The 20,935-nt window shown below is 45.3% G+C and overlaps 1 protein-coding gene across 1 annotated transcript in view; it reads right to left on the reverse strand.

Annotated features, from left to right (window-relative positions):
• Positions 1-20,935, reverse strand: part of SPOCK1 (SPARC (osteonectin), cwcv and kazal like domains proteoglycan 1) — a 474,104-nt gene that overhangs the window by 45,046 nt on the left and 408,123 nt on the right. The window lies entirely within an intron of this gene.

Consider the following 20,935-nt stretch of genomic DNA (forward strand, 5'->3'; position numbering starts at 1 on the left):
GGAGAGGATATCTGGAGCACATAACAGAACAAAGGCTAGTATCCAGAATAGAAGAAGAAATCTCCTATAAAAAAAATAAATAAGAAAAAGACATCTCAATACAAAATCCAAGAAAAGACTCAAACGAGAATTTAATGAATAACAAAACCAGAAAGACCAATAAATATAAGAAAAGATGTTCATAAATGCCAAATAAAACCATAATAAGTCACTATTTAACGTATATTGGGTTGGCAGAAGTTAAAGAAAGAAAAAAAAAACCAGAAAGTAAGTGTTGGCAGGGATGTGAAATAACCAGGACTTTCATATACAGTAAATATTAATAGAACAATCACTGTGGAACGCAATTTGGCACTTCTAATAAAGTTGAAAGCAAGCATTTGTTATTCCTCAGCAATTTCCATCCTGGGTATGCACCCTGGGAAAACATCTGCACATGGATACCTGGAGTATAAGAATTTAATATCAGCGCTGTTTATGATTTAAAAAATGGGAAAAAAGAAACGTCCATCAAACAGCAGAATATGTTGCTGCGTACAGTGTTGAATGCTGTATCACAACAGTGGATGTGAGTGAAATCCAGTTACATGTGGCTGCACCAATTCATCTCGAGAACATTGCATTGCATGAAAGAATATAGTATGACTCCAACCATAAAATGTTCTAAAAAAAAAAAAAGCAAGTAAAGCTAAACAAAATAGCACTAAAGGATGCAAATATGTCCCAACTATAAAGAAATTAATGTCGCAGCGAACACAGAAGTCAGGATAATGGTTACCTCCAAGTGGGGAGCAAAGGGGATGACACAAGGTGACATCAGAGTTAATGGCAATGATTTTATTTACCTGGGTGTTTTTTGTATTGTCAACTGTTAATTCCTTTTATGTGTTTCATAGATAAAAATGATTATTTATATTAAATAAAAACAATTCTAAAAGAATTTGAAAATAATGAGTTTGCTAGTTCAAAATGTTTGTTCATTAAGGCAGGCCTGGCCCTAACCCTATTCACATAATATGGTAACCATGAGAGGCCATCTCTCTGTGAACTAGAAAATACCAAAATGCAACTTTGTTATACTACAAATTATTCTGGTTATAGTCACCATCCCTGGAATTAGGCTGGATTATGTATGCTTGGGACAAAGAAGAAAATATTTTCAGTTGATCCGTACTGCTCGAGATGCATACTTTTTTTTTTTTTTGGATACCCAAAATGTCTCACTGAGAAAACAGCTGATATCAACCATGAGTTTAAAGAGAAATATCTGTGCTGATTGAAATGTTGGCTTGATGCAGAAGTATTATCCCTAGAAGGAAAAACAGTCTTAGAAAAGGCTATGTGGCAGATTGTATTTCCCCAAAATGGCCCAAACACGTTCTTCCTTATAATATGACCTTGACACAACTCACATAGGGAGCTGGAGTCCCTAGTCCCTCTCCTTGAAGTTAGAACTTTGTCAATCAATAGAGTATGGAAGGAGTGATGCCCTGTGACTTTTGAGTCTAAGTCCTAAAATGGGATAGAGCTTCTCTCTCTCCCTCCCTCTCTACCCCCTCTCCCCACCCCTCTCCCCCCGCCCCACCTCTCTCCCAACACTTGCTCTGCCAAGCTCTGAGGAAGTCCGAGAGAGACCACATGTGGATGTCCCAGCCCACAGCCCCAGCTGAGGTACTAGCTGATGGCCAGCATCAATATCAAACACACAATGCTTTCAAGAGGACTCCAGGCCCAAATACCATCTCACTATAACCACACGACAGACTCCAAGTGTAAACCACCCAGTTGAGCCCAGTCCACTCCAGGAACCATGACAGATAATAACAATAAGTGATTTGTTGTTATTTTATGTTACCAAAATGGGGGTGGCTTGTTACGCAGCCATAGATAACTGGAACAGACTATGATGCTAAGCTCCCTTAAAGCAAGTAGAGGAAAGATGATGCCAGAAACCCAGGGTACAAAATGCAGCTTTGCCACTGAGTAGCTGTGTGCCCAGTGAACCTCTGTGAGCCTCAATTTCCCTAAGTGAAAAACTGGGGATTCATATCAACTTATATTTCTCAAAGCTTTTTCCAGCAAGGGAATCAATATCACCATATTGTATGCTGTACACAGGAAACAATGAAGGCTAGCTAATGATATTGACATTATTATTGATATTAGAGCTGGTTCCCATTCCCTTCCAGACCTCCTCCGTCATTCTATGAGCCATGGGTAGAATTCTCCACTGCTTATAGGCTGGGAATGCATCAACTGTGTCTGCAACTCTGACATGAGGGACCATTCGGTTAAACTTTCATCTCAGAGTTTTCTCTTTTTCTCCCATTCCTCAAAATTGGTCATGGTTCCCACATGGCAAAGCCTACCAAGTAAGAGAGGCAGCTCAGTGCAGTGCTAAGAGCAGACTCTGAGCCTGGCTGCCTGAGTTCGAATCCTGGCTCCGCATCTTACTCACTTTGTGACCTTGGACAACTCGTATCCTCTCTGTGCCTCAACTTCTTTATCTGAACAATGAAATTAATGATACCGTCTACTACGTAGGGGTATTACAAAGATGAGAATAAATGAGTTGACATATGCAGTGCTTAGAACCTAGACTGGCACATAGGAAATTCTTCATAGGCACTGAGAGCACTTGGTCACTCAGTTGGAGGGAAGTGCCTTATTTTGGCAATGCAAAGAGTCGGACTCAGTGAGAACAGGAGGGTTGGTGTCACTCCCAACCAGCCACCACCAGACAGCGCGTGGGAACTGGGATCTGGCCAGAGGACCGGGTGCCTCTGCAAGGCTATCTCAGAAAGAAACCCCAGGGGCCACTGCTCAAAAGCCACTAGAAAGAGACAGGAGGGCAGGATGTGATCTGCTAACCGTTGCTGTGCTTTTAAAGTCTGCAACAGACAACTCACGCCTCGAAATGACTGACGTGAAGGGGTGACTCATATACCAGATAATGCCTCGAGAACAGGGCAGAAAGTGAGGCAACTTGAGCCACGGATGGGGAGAAGGAAGGCACGCTTTCATCTGCAATGCAGTGTCCAAACATTTCAATACCCTCATTAGAATACAGGAGAAAAATGCCAATTCTTTGTCCTCCTAAGTGATGTTCATCCCGTCCCTTCACCCTTTGTGCTCCTATGGGAGTGAGGGACAGCAGGCTGATTGGGCCCTTGTGAAAGACTGCTCCCCTCAACACACTGAGTATCATTAGTAGGAAATGCTTCTATAGCACAATGCAAATAAAGGTAGTAAAATTCACATGACCACAGCAGGTTATGTGATGAGATTGGATCTAATTAGCAAGTGTCGATAGAGTTTCCTTGTTCACGTTAACAGCTGCACCCTTGTACTTCCTATTAAGTCACTTTATATTAATAAGGTAGCTTTGCTCTGAAATTCAAGTGCCAGTCAGCTCCCTAAGTGACAAGAAAGCAAAGGCTGGCTTTGGAGCTGCAAGATCCAGCAGCACACGTACCGCTACCCTGATAAGGTGGCACAAAGTGAGGGAGTGCAGCTGAGGGTGACAGGTGTAATTAAAATTATGTTCAGCTGCTGATCTGCCAGATAGATAAATTCCATAAGCACTAAATTGCATCAGTTTACTGAAAAAAGTTACAACTGATTGCTCATTTCTTGTTATATACACCATTGATTTAAAGCTGGGATCCTGGAACTTCGCTGTGACTAATGAAATCTCACCGGGTCTTTGGAAGAAAAAGAACACCAACCTTTGGGCCCATAGAAATGTTGAAGGTATTAATGTAGCTCCTGGAAGAAAAATACCCCGCTGACTGCTACCTGCCCTATTGGGACTCTACAGTTTGGACATCTTGATCACGAAAACAAGTTTCCTGCTATAGAACAATTCTAGGAGGGGGCTACCTAGCATGCAAGAAAAGTAGGCGAACCAGAAAGCCTGGCAGAGAAATGGAAAAGACCGACTAGTTGCTGATGTCATGATGTGTGAATCATCTCTGGTGAGATAAGGCTGGAAGCAGCACAGAATGGTGAGGACTTGGATGTTTGCCACATACTAACAATAGCCCTAATAATACCGCTGCCTGTATCACTCCTTTCCGTTCATTCATTCAACATGTAATCAATAGATATTTCACAGGTATCTATTAGATTGTAAGGATTGTTCTATTTACATGATGGTAAATCAAACACAGTTCCCGGTCCTTAAATACAACAAGGACAAACAGTCAAGAAGAAATTCAAAAATGGAATAAAAAGTGCTACAAAGGGTGCCAATGAGACAATTAGTATCCCATTTCACAGATGAGGGGACTGAGACTCAGTGAGGTCAGAGCTGGCCAGCGATGGAACCAAGGCTGTAATCCAAACCTGTCTGACTCCAAACCTGGGATATTTCCACTCCATCGTCAGCTTCCTTCCAGCTGCGGGAGGGAGGAGAAAATACTGAAGGTAGCTGGAAAGACGGTACCCCAACTCAGGACTACAAGTAAGACTGGGCTTGAGGAGTAACCTATAACACGTAGGTGAGGAAGCTGCCTTGATGAATTGTGAGACTATTCCTAAGTAAAAAGACACGTGGAGAAACATATCTGCAAGATGTGCATTTCTATGTGCCTCGGGTCATCTAGCTGCCATATGGGGTAAGACTTAGAAGGACTGCCCCAGGTAAGGAACCACAGAGGGAAAAACATCCATGCTTAGTGTGGCAGGGACCTGCACAGCAACGACATCCTAACTACCAAACAGAGGTAAGACGAGACGACTGCAATGGTTAATTTTACGTGTCATCCAGATATTTGGTCAAACATTATTCTAGATGATTCTAGAAGGCATTTTTTTAGATGAATTAACATTTAAATCAGTAGTCTTTGAGTAAAAGTAGATTATGCACCACATGCGGGTGGGCCCCATCTAATTAGTTGAAGGCCCAACATACACAAAAAAAATTGACCTTCCCTGAGGAGGGATTCTGCCAGAAATCTGTCTTTGGACTCAAACTGCAGCATCAACTCTCCCTGGGTCTCTAGGCTGTTAGCTTACCCTGTGGATTTTGGACTTGTCAGCCTCCACAATCGCCTGAGCCAATTCCTTAAAATCAATCAATCAATCAATCAATCAATCAATCAATCAATATCTCCACACACACCCTATTGGTTCTATTTTTCTGGAGAACCCTAATACAACTACATCAAAATATGGAACTAGGAACCAGCTTCATGGCCCTGAGAATCCCACCCCATCTAGTAAAACAGGATGAATCCGAACTGTCTCCCAGGTGCCGGTCTGAGGGGCTGGGCCTGGCACCCCCAGAAAGTCCATGGGGGGCAAAGAGGAAAAGCAGACTGCATGGCTTAGTGGACTCTCTTTAGGGTGAATAATTGATTCATTGAGTAGATTTTATTGAATGTCTACTCTGTGCCATGCCCTCCCTGTGTTAGATGCTGGGGAATCGGGGCTGTTCCTGGTACACAGCAGGCATTCAATAAATACCTACTGAATGAATATAATCTTCATGCTAAAGAAATTAAACTCACTTATTATGATGATTGTTACATATTCTGAAGAACTCCCAGCTGACTGAATCTGGAACCCAAGTCCAGAGACCTGGAGGGCAAAGATCACATTTGGGCACGGTGACAGTGGACAGACTTAGGGTCCTGGGCCCCTGTTTCACAGCTTGGAGGTTTTCTCCTGAAGTGCTTTCTATCTTTTGAACCTGATTCTTTTATGAGTGGGAACGTGTGCGTCCCAGAGATAGCGCCTTCAGAGACAAACAGGCCCCCACTTACACAAATCATCAAAAGCTCTAAGGCCAGCTTTGTATACATGCAGTGCTCTTGTTGCCATGTTCAAGGAACACCGAGGTGGATTCGTGTGTAGGTGAGTGCCTAGAGCGGTGCTGACAGAACCTTCTGTGGTGATGGAAACGTTCTGTGTCACCCAGCCCAAATGGTAGCCACCAGCCAAGGCTAATGACTGATCACTTGAAATGTGGCTCATGTGACCAAGGAATTGACCTTTTAGTTCTATTTCATTTTAATTCACTTCAGTAGCCAAATGAGGCTAGTAGCTATCACATTGGACAGCACAGCTCCAGACTAACTGAACAATGTGGTAATCGGGTATCTTAACAGAGTGTGCCTGTCCAGCATGGGGACACTTCTGTCAACACTCCCACGGGCAGATCAGTGCATTAGCAGTCTGGCTGGCCGTGGTCTCCCCTTCCTGCCCCAGTCCCCACCACCGTTCTGTGCCCCTCAGCCTCCTTTACACATGAGCGGGCAGCAGATAAACCTAAAGGAGACCAGGTGGCTGCCCTGCTGAAAAGCTGCTGGACAAGGAACTGATGAGGAAGAGGGGATGGACCACAAAGTGGGTGATGGAGAGAGGGGGTGTCTAGGAAGCTCTATGGTCAGAATAAACTCATCACCCTCAAATTCCTGTCTCCTTCAGACTGTAGGAAGCCACCTTTTCCATTTTCCTCAGATGCTGAGGAGGAGGAGATTCTTCTGCCTTGGGATACCCACACCTCCTTTGCTCCTCTCTCTAAGTCAGGGTGACTCTGACACATCAGAGGGTCTGGTTGTCCCCATGTCACAGCTGTGAATCTCCTCTGTGGAAAGCAAGTTGCTAATGGCTGAATGAGTGGCAATTACAGGAGATGACAAATGTTCTCTGGCCATGGGAAACAGAGTAGAAAAATAATCTCAGCCAGACTCTCACTGAACAAAATGCCATGTCCCAGAGGAAAGGTGCTTCATACCACTACCACTTGTTGACTCTAAATGACAGATTACAAGACCTGGCCAAGAATGTTTGCACATCCAGCATGCCAACATGGGAACATGGGGCCGGTGGTGTTTCGTGTGTCCACAAACATGTTCAAGGCACCTGTGAGCACAAGAGCTCCCTGGGGACACAAGACAATTTGTATATGTTGGTGAGGATGCCATCCCTGGGGGTGGGTTTCGCATTCCATACCACAGCTTATGGTAAAAAGTTTGCAGATGACTCATGGAGTAGAGAGGGCAGTGACGTACACACCTGTCACCTACCCACTCACTCTGGAAGTGAAATTGACCTCAGGGAGGTGAATGACAGAATCAATATGCAAGTAAAGACACATGAAAAATCTACTGACACTCAACTCTACAATGAAAGACTTAGTGGCAATTAATAACTGATTTAAAGACAACAGCGCAGCCAGATAAATGATGTGTCAATCAGCAAAGGAAGTGGCCTATATAGAACTAAGAAGAAAATGAGTTTGAGAGGCAAGTACAGGCAGTGCCCATCAAAACTCTCCGTGAAGGAGGTGGAGGTCGTGGCCCATGGATGGCCATACAAGACAAATCCTATAAGAAGAACAGGCCCTCAAGCTATCCTAGTTGGGGTATGGGTGGGAGGGTTGGCTTCTTACCATCAGCTAAGTCCCCTTGCTCCAATTCCCTGCTTACCCAACAAGCACTACTTATAATCTTGTTGAACTCCCCAAAGGGGAGAAGAGCTGACCTATGGCGCGAGTATTCTACTCCCCATCTATGTAATAACTGCCCAGACTTGATAAATTATCTTGTTCTTGGTCTATACACTGGTCTCTTGAGAACCTGGCTAACGTGACCTCATAACTGAGAGACAGAGCCACTCTTGATGAGAAAATAAAATCATGTTTCAGATCTGTAAAACTAAATTCCAACCAGAATCAGAACACGGCAGATGTGTTGAAGTAAAAACCAACTTTTGTCAGAAACAACCAGCTACATACACTTCCTTAACGGTAAACCCATGTGACTTCACTGCTAATATGATACTATTATTTAGTATCTGCTCTATACCAGACACTCTGCATCATCATTTTGACTGGCCTTTAAAAGGTTTATTTCCCAATTTTAAATACTAATGAACTGAGACCCATAGAAGATGAGTCATGGGCCCAAGAGCTGGGATTCAGCCCCAGGTCTACCTGGCTCCACAGTCCTTGCACGTCAGGCTTTAGCAATGATTTCCAAGCTTAGTTTGGCAGAGGTCAGAGTTCATGCTAAGGGGTAAGGTAGAGGCCAAGATGAAACCACATTTATTAGCTTCTATGGAAAAGGTGCTGGCAGAGATTTTTGTTTTGTTTTGTTTTCTACAGATTGAATTTGACCTGTGTGGTGAAAACTGCCTCGCAGAGGAAGCACGTAAGAATAGAAGGGTCACACACACCCCAGAATAAGGTGAGCTATGAAGCTTCTGCTCGTTCATGAAATCACGTGCCCTTTCTATGGGTCAAAATGCATCCTCTTAAGGATGGACGTGTGTTCTGAAGGGTTGCCTTGAATGAACTGGCAAATCGTATTGTAAACGCCTCTCTTTTAGACTAAAGTCCTTAAAAGCCTACTACACAGCCTGACACACTTAAAAAGCACATTGGGCAGAATGATGGCTGACAGGATGAGTACATGAAGCAATGTCCTGCCAGTCCTGGGAATCACAGCCATGAGCTCTTGGCCCTGCGCACATCAAACTACTATGTTATGGTTCATTTAGCATTTATTCAGCAAACATTTATTGTTGGACAAATGGCCAGTTGAAAGATCTGATCCAAAATGACTCAATGCAGCTTAATGAACCATTCGTGACTATCCCTCGGCAATTCAGTTCAGGAGCACTCAAGATGTTCGGAGATGTTTAACATGACCTCTAAACCAAAGGACCCAAACAGCAATTCACAAAGGAACTGCAGATCGCCAAATAAAAAAGAAAAAGTGTTCAACCTCACTAGCAATCAAAGTAATGCAAACTGAAATAAGAATTGATGGGGAGGGGGGTGTCTAGCAAATAGGCAACATTTTAAAAAAATTTGTTTGTCCCCTTTAAAACAATAGTCAGGTTTGGAAAGGCTGTTGGTTAATGGCGGATACGACAGACTGTAAGTTGGTACAGCATTTTTTGGCAGATAAGTTGGCAGTGTGGATCAAAAGACTTAAAATTATCTATATATTTGACTTAGTAATTTCAATATAACCATTTACCTTATTGAAGACGTATACAAAAATTTATGTGTGAAGATGTTTATAAAAGAAGTATTTAGAGTAGCAAAAAAAAAAAAAAAAGCAAGCAGCTTAAACCAAGAGACTGGTTAAATGCATCATGTAACAGAATGCTATGCAGCCATCAACAACCATTTCTCAAAACATTGATTTGTGGAAAGTGTGCAATACATCTCAATGAGAAAAAAGCAGGCTCAAAGCATTATCCAGAAAATCATTCAAGATTTTTTTTTTTAAAACAAAAATCCACATTTTCTGTATTTTCTTTTTTCTGCATCCAATAATTAATATACAGTAAGTCCTCAGTGTTGTCAATAGGTTCTGTGACAAGTGAAACAAAGTCTAACAAAACCAATTTCTGCATAGGCTAATTGATATAAACAAGACTTAAGTTCCAGGTCATGTCATCAGTGTTATAACAAAATGACATTGAATGACATGTTATTCGACGGTCTGCTGTACATTATTTTATAATTTTATTTTGAAAATAGTATAAGTCTTACAAATAAAACTGACAATAACCTCTGACACTCATGTGAAAACTCCCACCATTTCCTCACTCTCTCATTGTTATCCACGGTACTTCTTTCTGATTTGGAGAGAGGAAATGTCATGTTCAATGCTTTCTACTAACTAAACTCCAGAGCCAGGTCTTACACTCAGCCCCCTCACTTCAAAAGCAGAATTGTTTCCATTGCACTAAAGCTGGATGTGCCCAGCCAATCCCAGTGCCAATTTCCAAAACTGATCAGATCTCATGGCGAACTCAGAGTTCATATGACACAACTGCCTTTGAAAATCGCAAATGTAATTATGCCATTTGTCTCGATGTAAATATTCCCCAATGAGAATACCTAGCAGCTACCACATGTTTTTAATTCTAATTGTTCCCAAAGATTTTTTTAAAAGAATTATAATATGTACAGTAATGAAAGAGTTTTGTTTTTTAAGTGTTTTGCTCCAGAATGATGAAAGCACATTCTTCCTTGTAAATTATACACGGCGTAATTACAAATAGATGGGCCATGCTTTGGGTCTCATTTCAAAGTGGCTCCATTTTAAAGCATTCCCTTTAATAAACACAAAACACTCGCAGCCTCCACTGTGGAACTATCTGGAATTAATGGACAGTATTTTTAAAGGGTACATATAATAGTGGTGGGGTTAACATCATATTTTCAAAGCCTAGCTTTATTCCTGAAAAACTCTTTTTATGATAATCATAAGATCAGGAATTAAGAGAGTTTTGAAAATGACAGTGGCAAGAACAATGAACTATATAAATATAGGCCTAGCTTGCAGGTGAACCTTCAAAGAGGAATTTAGAATAATCAATATACATCATCATTTCTCCAGATAAATTATTTCTCTAGCTTCCTCTGCATCTGTCCATCTCTTCAAACACACTGAAGATTTCTGGATGGTCTGATACATTGTAAGACCTTGATAAATGCTTGCTGGGTAGCTGTGAATACCAGTGAAAAAGATCTCCACCTCTCACCCCTCCACAGAGGTTTTAATCCAGAGGAGAAATCCGTAGGCTAGGGTGGCTTTGTGGGCTGACCAAAGAAAGAAAGTATTCCAAGTCTTGGGAACAACAGAACCAAGAGTCAAACCAAGATCAGCGGAAAGTTGGTTGATGAGCCCAATTATACCAAAAGGGAAGGACAGCTGTTCCCTCAAGTAGTGGGTTTAAAAGATTAATCTGGAGGTGGGGTACAGTGGGGTGTTAAGGAGAAGAGTCAGGAAAGCCTGGGAGCAGACCACTGCAGTGCAGGAGGTGAGAGGTGAGGAGGACCGAGGTGATGTCAGCAGAAAAACGGGTAAGAGACGTCATCAGTGAACAGAAGTTGTGGACTAGTCAAACGTGGAAAACGATGGCATAAGTGAGAAAAACCAAGGAAGGAAAAGTCAGCACAATCAGGTGGCGAAGCCCAGCACTCCACTGTAGAGAAGGGAGAAGAGTTTGCAGAAGGAAGGTGATGGTCAACATGCCCCAATTCCACAGAGAAGTCATGGAGGAAGAAGACCGAGAAGTATCCTAGAATTTAGCGGCGAGGATTCTGCGTCGGTCCTGAAGACTAAGTGTAAAGATTCAAAAAGGGTGAGTGGGAGAAAAGGGACTAAGAAAGAACTAAGAAGCTTGATAGTTACCAGGTGTTCAAGATGGGGGACTTGGAGGGGACAGGGATAAAGGAAGGTGGAAGATGGAGAGTCATCAGGGATGAAGGAATTCCTCTTCCTGTTCCTGAGAAAAGGGAAGGATGGGCTCCCAGAGGCTGTGAATCAGAGCTCAGCCCTTACAACCTCAGGGCAGCGCCGTCAGGAGGAAGCCACCTGCTAAAGGGAGGAGGGCAGGAGGGGAAGCAGGCCTGGGGCTGGGCAGGGAAGGGAAGGGGGTGCTCTTCCCTCGCTGCTCTGGTGCATTGAATCAATCGTCCTTCCTTCATTCCCAGGGACTCACCTTGTGAGCTCTCTTAGAGCCCCTCAAATGCATGGAGGTACCTCCCACCCAGCAGCCTCAGGTGACACTTCTCCCTCGGCCTCATGAACACCCACCTACTAATCCTTCCAACCTCAGGTCCGATGTCACTTCCTAGTGGAAGTCCTCCTGCCCTGACTGCACCCAACAAGGTCACGTTCTGCCCTCTTCTTCGTCACGGCCCCTCAGCCTTGTTCTTCAGGTCTTCTCCTGCACGCTTACCACACTCCTAGCCTTGTGGTGTGCTGTATAGTTGCATCACGACTGTCCTCTGTCCTTTCACACTGTAAGCTGCATGAGGGCAGAGACCTTTTTTTTTCATTTTTTACTCACGTCACACCCCAGGTACTAGCACAGCGGCTGTCCCCAAGTGGGCACTCGGAAGTCCCTGCACATAAACAACGGTGAGTGAGCTGGATTCTGATTGTTCACGTGCTATGCTCTCTCCCACATGGCAGGCTCTGTAGGGGGCAGGGGTGCGGGGGTGTCTCGAGCATCTGTAGTCCTCCCTAAGTGTCTACTTGTGGATGGGCTGCCTGCCTGGCTGGACGTGGCAGTAAACCCCAATGGCCTCCGTTCCCTGTTTGGTAACAGGACAGCTGGACACCCCGAGCTCTCAGATCCTGTCTGTGGCTAGAAGGGACTGGGAGAATCAAGTTCTTCCACATTGAGTGCCCACTCCTAAGGGGCAGGCCCCATTGTGGGAGTAGGGAGACTGTGGACAGTGAAGTAGCTCCTGCCTTCGAGGACGCCTGGGCCTAAGGATGGAGACAGACAGAAACATGGCTTTTCAATCCAGGTGAAGACACTGAGAGTATGTACAGCACTGATGGGGACCTTTACCACTTGGGGAGTACTTGCCGGCACCAGGCTCCATGTGAGAACCTCACACAGATGGCCTCATGGAACTCCTGACGATACCTCTGAGTGACCAAGTGGTGGCGCTCGCTAAGGGGACCGTCCATCCCTACAGGCAGCTGTCCATCACAACCACGCATGCTGGAGCTTCTGCTGGAGTTCAGGCCCCAAATGAAGTCTTTTACAGCCTCACCTCATGGTTTTGTCACACTCCCACGGACTAAGTGTTATTATGTCCTTTTACAGCTGAGAGACCTGAGGCTGGCTCAAAGAGGTTCAAACGTTTGTCCAGGCACAAAGCTCAGATGTGACTGTGACAGAACGAGGCGTGAAACCCAGGTGTGTGGGACTCCAGAGGGAACCACTGGGCTGTAGTTAAGGAAACATGCAGTCCCTGGAGGAACCACGTGGTGATGACAGACCAGTAGTTGAGAAAGGGCATCCAGGGCAGGGACAACGGGCATGGATGATGGGCAGCTGTCTTTTCCAGCTGATGAAGCTTGAGAAAAGTCAGATGGCACAAAGGCATACATGCTGGCAGTCCAGAGGGTGGCGGTGGGAAAAGGCAGATGCAGCAGCTGGCGGCTTGCCACTGCCCGGAGCCTCCCTGTCAGTGAGTGAGACCACAGAACAGCTTCTCACACCGGGGTCTGGCGTGCACCGGGCTGCACAAGTTGGCACCTGAATTGACATCAGTCCAATTAGTGCCATTACTGCAGGTGTCTGTATGGCTACTTCTTTTCTCTCCCTCTGCCCAGAGGAAGAGAGGGAGAAAGAGAGCCGCTCAGCAGCACGGCTTCATTGGGACGGGAGCTGCTGCCTGCCAGCCCCCCACAGCACCCCCAAACAGTGCCCTGTCCTCCAAACCAGAGAAGCCTTGAGGAAGCCAGGGATCTAGACCCTCCAGGAAGCCATCTCCAAGCAGAGGCACAGTGACAGACTTCTCTCTGCAAGATGGTGGCTTTTCCAGAAGGAACAGGCAGATGGGAAAAAGGATGGCAAACCTGGGGCAGGGCAAATGTAGGTGGGAGGGAGAGGGGTGGTGGGCCATGGCCAGGGAGCATGCTCACCTGGGGCCTCTCGCCAGCGCTGCCCTTCACAGGTGGCCTGTCTTATTTCCCATGCCCTGGGGGTGGGGTGGGTGTCCAGTGCCTGTGACTTGATGAGAGGGAAGCAGGGTCCTGAGGTCACCCATGGCCTCCCTTGTCACATGAATGAATCTTAACCAGGCCCTGCTGGGACCTGCCTAAGGCCAGCTGGGGCCCTGAAGGTGGGGCATGTGTCTGCTGCAACTCCACGCCCCACGGTGCCCAGGTGACGCCCCATTCACTTTCTCTCTTGGCTAAGCCAAACCAGGATGGTGAGAACATCCGGAGAGGGAAAACCAAGAGTCAGAATGGGAGCAGGGCGGCCTTTTCTCTCTGCTTGGACGCCCTCTATGTGTCAGACCCATGCTCCATGTTGGGAGTTAACGAGGGAACAAGAAAGTGGAGCTGCCCCCAAGAAACTCCCCACAAGAATGAGAGTGCAGAGCCAGACAAAAGTGGGGGGTAGCATGAGAACACACCTGGGTGGGGAGAAACCTGGGCTTCTATAAGAAATCGTGTGTACACCTAAAACCAATATAATAGGTTGGTGCAAAAGTAATTGTGGTTTATGCCATTATTTTTAACCTGTTAAACCGCAATTACTTTTGCACCAACCTAATACCGTGTTTCCCCAAAAATGAGACCTAACCAGAAAATAAGCCCTAACCGGAAAAAAAGCCCTAGCATGATTTTTCAGGATGACAACCCCTGAACATAAGCCCTAATGCGTCTTTTGGAGCAAAAATTAATATAAGACCCGGTCTTATTTTCAGAAAAACACCGGTAGTATTGACAACTATAGGTAGTATTGCCAACAACAGGAAGGAAGAGAGGGAAGGGGACAGAGGAGGGAAGGAGGGAAGATGGAGTGAGGGAGGAATGTGTGCTGGCAGCAGAGAAGGACTGAGCAACCCTCCGGGGCAGAGGCTGAGGAGAAGTAGTATCTGTTTTCTGGAAGGGAAGGGACCTAACACCTACTGGGCACCAGAGAGGTGGCCAACATCATTTATTTTTTTCTAATTAACCCTTGTCCACCAAGTAACCCTGAGTAGAGGCTGATTGTACAGTCCTACATTTCTCTGCCTCGCCAAGCCCTGACCACTGTTTTGTTTTGTTTTGTTTTTTTCTCCCCCCAATCAGAAGTTCTGGAGCAATGGAGTAAGAAGCGGATGGCAATGAAACAGCAAGACATCTGCAGACCTCCTTCTCTCCAATCAGGAAGCCCTCTCTGTCTATCCCATCTCCCCAGACCGCAGAGACTTCCCTACTCCAGGCTTTTCATGCTACCCTGAGTGCTACCCCAGCTAAGCCCCTAGGGAAACTGCTTCATAAACACTTACTTAGCAAGACATTTAAAAAGCTATTGATTTCTCTCCTCGAAAGGAGAGGTGAGCCAGTGATAGACACAGTGAGCAGTTAGCAACAATGAGGCCCCTCCACCCCCGGCCAGGAGTTATTTCCCTTTCAGATTACCAGCCTGGCAGCCCTGGGAGAGACGCTACACACTAATAGCGGCAGCTGCTCTCACCAGCAGGTGCGCTGGCTCCGACAGCAGCAATTAGAGGCTGGAGCTTCCTTTTCTATAAGACCATTAAAAATAAAGCTGATTTCAAACAGTGTACTTGCTTGCAAGGCATCTTTCGCTCCTATTTAGGAAAAAAGGCAGGCAGCCACACCTCTCCAGGAGCCAGGATCCGTAACCTCCGGATCAACGTCAGGCCATCGTGGACGAGGTTTTCAAGCACTCACTAGATGCTGGACATGGGAACACGTGGGCTTGGGCAGCAGGAACATGGAGGTGCATACAAACATAGCTTGCCCTCTGGGTCAATGTGTGTACGGGAAGAACAGCTGTGTACAGCACATACTGGCTGTACGACTGCCGCCCTAGAATATATCAGCCCACGAGAGCAAACCCTTCCACCCTGTTCTTTGTCATTGGGGTCCGTTAGGGACTCAATGTTTGTGTGCCCCAGAATCCATATGTCGAAGCCCAAACCCCTGATTTGATGGTGTTAGGAGGTGGGGCTTTAGATGAGGTCATGAGAATCCCCATGATGGGGTGAATGCTTTTGTATGATAAGAAACAGGCCAGGGCCCGGTCTCTCCTCCATCACAGTGACACGAGGACACAGTGAGAAGGCAGCCGTCTGCAAGCCAGGGAGAGAGTCCTCACCAAGAATACAATTGGTCAGCCCCTTGGTCTTGGGCTTCCTGGCCCCGAGAAATGTGAGAAATGAATGTCTGTTGTGTAAGTCATTGCTAGTCTGTGGTATTTTGTTCTAGCAACACAAGCTGAGACAGGGTCCCAGCACTTGATGTAATGCCTGTCTCATAGCAGGTGCTCAATAGACATTTTTTAAATTAATTTCTGTATCAGTTAGGGTAATGGTAGCTGCTGTCATGGATAATCCTAACATCTAAGTGGTTTAATATAAAAAAATAAAAGCATATAACAACTAACTGTCCCCTCCAACTAAAACAAAAAGGAAGCAAGAGCATCATGCACATACTCTCGGCCTCATTTACAGATTTCTCTGGGGTGGGTTCTGCCCACGGATGTCCCAGCTTAAAAAAAAAAAAAAAAGTCTCCTGATACATAAATATGCATCGGAAATAACAAACAGAAATGAAGTTTCAAAACACCCGTCACCTACATCCGATGTTTCACGGCCAAGGCACAGCGGAGCAGGGAGAGGTGACCCAGAGTGACTGGCCTATTTCACACTGGTGGAACACTGCCAGTGGCTGCATTTACATATTTTAATGATCACATGAATGGGGGTTTGTGGCAGAGGCCACATCAGGTTTGTCACAGGCTAGAAAATGCCTTCGGGAAACTAGGTATTAGGGACCAGCACACCTTTCTGCCTACCTGCAAGGGGGGCTGAGATGTGTACTCCTGACTTGGCGTGGAGACATCCCTCCTGGGAGTTTGCTCAGGACTGGGTGGAAGGAAAAAAAGACACAGAATCCTCTCTGTCCCCTCTGACTTGCAGAGGGTAAGAGAGTTGAAGCAGCTATTCTGGACCCACACTTCTGGCCACCAAACTCTGGGACTCATGGAAGAGCTCAGGAGATGCCACGGGACTCTGCCTCAGAGGAACTCGGCACCTCTGACACCACCACCACCACCACCACACCCGCCCCCATGGAACTGCCTTGGATCCAGGATGTTGGCATGTGGCAAGGAAGAGGCAGGTGATGCCTGCCTAAAAGTGCACCTGCGAAGAGGAGATGTGACTGCCCCCTTGCTTCTCCTCCTACAGAAATCTTTTCAGTGCCACGATATCAACTAACTGAGGGGGTTGGGAATGAAGGAAGGAGGGGTGGAATTGGAGGTGGGGGGAGGATTTAAGAGGTAGTAGAAAGGGAATCTCTACTTGATGGCAAAACAAAAGAGTAGTGAGGAGCTGGGCAGTGGCTTCTGTCCTCTCTGGCTTCTGTCCCCACTGTTCACAGCAACAGGGCTCCTGTGATGCACGCTGACAATGACAGGAACCAAGGAAGACCTCATGCGTCAGGGCGGCTGGTGCAGAGCTGAAAGCCATTCCATTGATTTTCCTAGCAATGAGTAATTGCATGTGGCATTGCTTATTTTTCTAATCATTGAAATTTAATAATTTATGAATTTTCACCTCAGAAGGTGTTAAGTTCTACGAGAGGAGAAACGGTGTGCGTACACGTCTGTATTCCTGCATGCAGTAGGCATTAAGAGGGTTTTCTGATTTTCGTTGAATGTGAGGCGCTGATGACAGAGAATGGAAAGGATGCTGTTCGATGGGCCGTCCGATTACCAGTAACAGTGTAGACAGTGCATCACTCCTTTGCTGCCGGCCATGCCATGCCTTTTGCAACAGGGACATTCTGCTCACATTGGAGCCCTGGGGAGATGGGGCTAAGCCTGAGGCACGTGTAGGCTCCTGACCCCGAGGGCCCAATGCCCCTGTCCATGATGGTAGCATGTTGGGTGCCTGGATTTCCGTTACTACTGCTCATCACTGCCACTCCACCCCGCACGCTGCCTTTGCAGAAGACCCGAGTGGGGGCATGCAAATTCAGATCACAATTGTTCATCTGTCACCCTTAAGGCTCCTCCCAACCCAGAGCATCCAGGCAGCAGGCCTCCTCAGCCCCATGGGCAGAGCCCGAGTGTGATTTAGCCTAAACACCCTCTGCTGCTGGCAGCTTCCACTGAGCCATCACATCGGGCTGGCCCTGCAGGAGAAGGACAGAGTGGCTCACTCAAAGGGGACACTGGCTGCTGCCTCCAGGGCAATGCTGCACCGGCAGGTGCACAGGTGGCTGGTTGGCCACCTGAACAATAGCTTCCCTCCCATGCCAGCCTTCCTCAGGTTAGGTTAGGACTAAATGCCTCAACAAGTAACCGACTCATTGCTCAGATGCTTTGAAAAGTAATAAAACCAGCTGCTGGCCTGGGGCTGCCAAGACTGCCTTCCAGGAGAGCTGCTCCGGAGGTTAACAGGGAGCTGTTCACTCGGGCTTCTGTGGCTCCTCCTGCACTTGTCTCCCCGCTTTGGCTGTGTCCAGCTGCTGCCCAGTGCATGCTGGGCAGTGGTGCCAGCAGAGACTGGGCTCTGACCTGGGAGCAAAAGGGCCATCAGTACTGATTGGCTTCCAGCTGAAGTGGGCCTGCCCAGCAAGCCAAAGAGGTGGGAGGGACGTGTTAACAGCACTTCGTGAGGGCTGGACAACTGTTCTAATGCATCCTGATGGGCTCCATCTGCTGCCAATCCACACTGGGCATATGTCTCCTCGCTTCAGCATTACATTTTGGCTGGAAAATGCATCACAACGCATGTACATGCACTGCAGAGAGGAGACAAATGCCGGAGACAGTCTCCAAGCATATCTGGGAGCAAAGGAAGGCAGGTGGAGAGGAATATTCTGCAAATATAGACCCAGAAAATGCCTAAGGGATGGATACTTCCTAAGACATTCACCAATTCCCAAATTGCCAGACAACACCAGAGCATAAAAGTGATCCATAAAAGTCTACACTGGCTGGAGCTGTACCTGAAATATTTACCGGACTGCTTCTCTTGTTTCTGTATGGCACGGTCAGCGCTCTCATTCTCATTCAATTCTGAGCTCCAGTTTATCTCAAATCTCTGTTTTTAGGTTAAGAACCATCAATGTCACAGACCTCTTCACATCTCTTCATATTAATGATCTTCACTAGGAATCAGCTCTTTGGGGAACCACAAGTGCGTGTCACCTCATGAGAGATACTGAGACACAAGAGCCAGTGAGATGGCTATGTCAGCCCATCTGCTGGACTCACTGGCTAGCTAAGGGAGTTGTCCTGACCCTGCGCTCCCAGGCAGTCAACACAAGATAATGAGGGCCTACTATGTGCTCGGTCAGCACAGGATTACCCAGACAACAGACAGGTTTGAGGCAAAAAGGCTGGGAACCAAACATATTTACTTTTCAAAAACAATTTTATATTACAAAATGTTTAAAGAATATTGTAATACTGAAGAAGAAACACCACGTAGCAGTTTTCATACTACCAGATTTCAAGACTTACTAAAAGGCTACCATAATCAAGACAGTGTGGGAGTGGTGAAAAAAGAAATAGACACATAGATCAGTGGAGCAGAAAAGAGGGCTGAGATGTAAATCCACAAAGACAGAGTCAACTAATTTTTGAAAAAGGAGCAAAGGAAATGGATTCAATTCAATGGAGAAATGATAGTCTTTTCAGTAAATGGTGCTATAATAATTAGATGTTGAAATGCAAAAGAATGAACCTCGACAAAGACATTATACTTTACACAAAAATTAACTCAAAATGGATGATAAGCCTAAATGTAAATTGCAAAACTATAAAACTTCTATAAAAAAAATATAGGAAAAAAAATTATGTGACTTTGGGTTTAGTGGTAAGTCTTTGGATATAATACCAAAAGCACATCCATGAAAGAAAAAAGAGATAAGTTGGATTTTATTAAAATTTAAAACTTCGGCTCTGTGAATGAGACTGCTAAGAGAACCCAAACACAAGCCACTGCCTGAGAGAAAATATTTGCAAAACACATATCTGACAAAAGACTTGTATCCAAAATGAGATACTCAACACTCAACAACAGGAAAAGAAACAACCCAATTTGAAAAATGTACAAAAGATGTGAATAGATAACTCACCAAGTAAGATGGTAAATAGCCATCTGAAAAAATCCTCGACATCATTTGTCATTAGGGAAATGCAAATTACACATACCAACAATGACATACCACCACACCCATATTAAAATATCTAAAATAAGTAAAACAAGACTGATATCAATTGCTGGCAAGGATGCAAAGCAACAGAAAGTCCCAGTAGAAAATGGTATAGCCACTTTGAAAGACAGCTTGGCAATTTCTTTTAAAGATAAACATCTTACCATATGACCCAGTAATAGCACCCAACTGATTTGAAAACTATGGCAACACAAAAACCTGCACTCAAATGTACATATCAGTTTTATTCATAATTGCCCAAACTGGAAGCAACCAAGATGTCCTTCAATAGATGAATGGATAAACAAATTATGAAAAATCCATACAATGCAATACTATTATTAAGTAATAAAAAGGAATAAAATATCAAACTACAAAAAGACACAAATGAATCTAAATGAATATTCCTAAGTGAAAAAAGGCAGTATAAAAAGGCTACATAGGGGTGGCCTGATGACTCAGTTGGTTGGAAAGCGAGCTCTGAACAACAGGGTTTCTGGTTCGATTCCCACATGGGATGGTGGGCTGTGCCCTCCACAACTAGATTGAAGACAACATGCTACTGCTGAGCTTCCAGAGGGGTAGCTGGATGGCTCAGTTGGTTAGAGCGTGGGCTCTCAACAACAAGGTTGTCGGTTCAATTCCCGTGTGGGATGGTGGGCTGCACCCCCTGCAACAAAGATTGAAAAAGGCAACTGGACTTGGAGCTGGGCTGGGCCCTCCACAACTAGACTGAAGGACAACAACTTGGAGCTGATGGGCCCTGGAGAGGAACGCTGTTCCCCAATATTCCCCAATAAAATGTATTTTAAAAAATAAAATAAAAAGGCTACATAATGTATGGTTCCGTTTATATGACAGTTGGAAAAGGCAAAACTATACGATGGTAAACAAATCAGTGGTTCCCAGGGGTTTGAGGTGGTTGAAAAAGTAAAGCACAGAGAATTATTTTAGAGTGGTGAAACTATTCTTTATGTTACTATAAGTGTAGATCTATGACACTGTGAACTTGTCAAAACCCACAGAACCTTACAACACAAAGAGTGAACCTTAATGTATGCAAATTTAAGAAATCGTTTAGGAGGTTGGGAGATCCTAGGATGAAGGGCAGAAAGTGACAAAACAATGTAACCGTATTACAGAGATGCTGACCTGAGTAGCTTTGGAAATGAGTGCAGACTATGAGACTAAAGGCAAAAGGATTACACATAAGCACTGCATTCTAGTTGATAAAGTTCTTTCCCACA

This window comes from Rhinolophus sinicus, linkage group LG10, assembly GCF_036562045.2.
Source record: "Rhinolophus sinicus isolate RSC01 linkage group LG10, ASM3656204v1, whole genome shotgun sequence".
Classification (NCBI taxonomy): Eukaryota; Metazoa; Chordata; class Mammalia; order Chiroptera; family Rhinolophidae; genus Rhinolophus; species Rhinolophus sinicus.